This window comes from Aplysia californica, unplaced genomic scaffold (genome assembly GCF_000002075.1).
Source record: "Aplysia californica isolate F4 #8 unplaced genomic scaffold, AplCal3.0 scaffold01569, whole genome shotgun sequence".
NCBI lineage: Eukaryota > Metazoa > Mollusca > Gastropoda > Aplysiida > Aplysiidae > Aplysia > Aplysia californica.
In genome coordinates, this window is record NW_004798839.1 from 65,434 (window position 1) to 67,991 (window position 2,558).

Sequence of the window (2,558 nt, forward strand, 5' to 3'; positions counted from 1 at the left end):
AAGTACGCACTTTAGTTTTTATAGCCTGTGTATATCCTAATTCTTGCCAGTTATTTTTGTGAATGTTCCAGAGGAAGCCCGTTGAGGGCGAAACGTTGAACTGTGTATAATATCATATTTTCTGGAAACACAAAAAGGTCTTTATTGTTTTAATACCTTCTTTATTCAATGATGATGATGATGATGATGATGATGATGATGATGATAAAAATAATAATGATAGAATAACAATAAAATGATAATTTTCATTTCTTTTCTCGATAAAATCATCATCATTGTTGCTAAAAATTTCGTTTTACACTGTACTCGGCAAATGCGTGTACGCAGAAGGCAAGCGACATGCACCTTAAACTACACACGCTCGCTGTAACATTCCACAGGGTTTTACAACTTCGGAGCATTAAGCCACACTGCCGGGAAAAGTCATGACCGGTCACCCAGAAACGTACTACGATATTCCAGCAAGAATAAACTTGAGAATCACAAATCCATGACGCGCGAATAAGAATGCTATCATATTATAATCTCAAATCTCACAACCGCGCATTATTCCATAGGCCTTATACTCATTGGAGACGTATTTTCTTTCTTTACGCTTTGGAAATAATTTGGTGTTGTGAAGGTACCCGCCCAGCCGTGAATTTGAACGTAATATATTCCTGGTCTTTTTGGCGCGCGAATGGATTTTTTTTTTTGGGGGGGGGGGGGAGAGGAGGAGATAGACTGGAACAAGGACACACAACATGATATGTGCGATAGCAACCCGAGTGCTAGAAGACCTACCACGGACAAAGAAATAAATATTCAGTTTTACGGCACTCACAACGCAATTAAGTCATATTTTAGTACCGAAGATAAGAAGTGTCACAAGAGAGTAACAAACACAAAAGGAGGAGGGGAGATAAGGACGATAGATGTTTGATAGGAAAGAAGGATCAAACAGCACTACAGCACCCACCAACCACCCATTAACTAACATAGTTTTGACTCATCCTATACATTCTATTCGGTTGTTTGAATTAAGAGATGCATACTGCCCTGATAACGGCCATTTAGAGCAAGGGGAAAGTAGAACTGATCACCAGACGTAAACTACAGATGGGAGGTACAGAAGTTAAATATTATATATAGGTGAGGCAGCGTGGTGAAATCAGCCACTCGTAAAAATAATGACAATAAGAAACATGCATTTTCCCTCCGACTTTGCAATTTTTATTGAACTTCTGGCTCAACGCATTTCATCTCCATCAAAAACACATCTCTGAGTGGGTTTTACTGAAAAACATCGATTAAGGCACACAAAAATGTAAATTTTCAAGTTTCCACGAACTCTCATGCTAAGGAAATAACAAAACTTTGGCGGCCATTTTCTGGCAAATTTTACCTCTGAAACCAGGCGCCCCCCACCTCCTTTAATTGCCAATATCTCGACTTGTATCCCAGATAAATGGATACTTTTTTTCATAGAAAGCTAGACAAATGAACAAGCTTTAAGATGATACAATAACCCCATGTGCCCAGAAATTGACGAGCGCCTGATTCCACCGCGTCGTGACACATACAGGAACTACTAATGGTACCCTGCCTGCTGCAACCACCTGCACAGACAAGACCGCCACGTAAAAAGTACATGTACAAAAGCTAGTCAGGAAACGCCGACATATGAACGTAGAGCGGCAACCCAGTGTGTTTGTTTGTTTGTTTCAGTGTTTGTTTGTTTATTTGTACATTTGTAAGGTCGTTTACTTGCTAGCTTGCTTGCTTGCATGTTTGCTGTCTGTCTGTTAGTCTGTTTGTTTGTTTGTTTGTTGGAGTTAAGAGAAGCACAGCTGTAACAATTTATCACGGCCATTTAGTGCTGGGGAAAAGCAAAAACAGACAGACGGAAAATAACAGAGTGAAAGAAAAGAAGTATAGAACCTACCAGTGACACCCTCCAACCACCCACCGGTGTAATCCAGCAGCTAACACAGCAGAAACACAAAGAAAGTCTCAATAATCCAGATCTCGAATCTTGGAAGCACTCAGGCGCGCACATGAAATTCAACACCACAACTTAACAAAATAAAAAAAGACATTTTTTTTTCTTTTTCGTTTATGTTTCGTTTTGTTTCAAATGACAATCACTCAACCATTCAAATGTATTTATAGAATTAAGCACCAGCTATTCGTTTCTAAACAAAAGCACAGTCTGTTTGAAGGTTAAGCAAGGAGATTAAAAGTTAGTTCTAAACTCCTTGAGGTTAAGGCATTAGACTAGCGGGAAAGAACAACAATAATATGTGAGGCAGCGTGGTGGAATCAGGCTCTCGTCGAAATAATCAAAGTGGAGAAATTTTCATTTTTCCGCAGGTTTGTGAATTTTTTTAAAAATTGTTTTTTGACTCAACACCTTTCCTGCCCATTAAAGAATTAGTTTCTGTGTGGATTTTTCTGAAAAACTTTGCTTAAAGGCACAAAAAATGTAAATTTTCAGTTACCACGGACTCTTAAGCTAAAGAAATAACTAATCTTTAGCGGTTATTTTCTCACTAATTTTACCTCTGATAACAAGAACC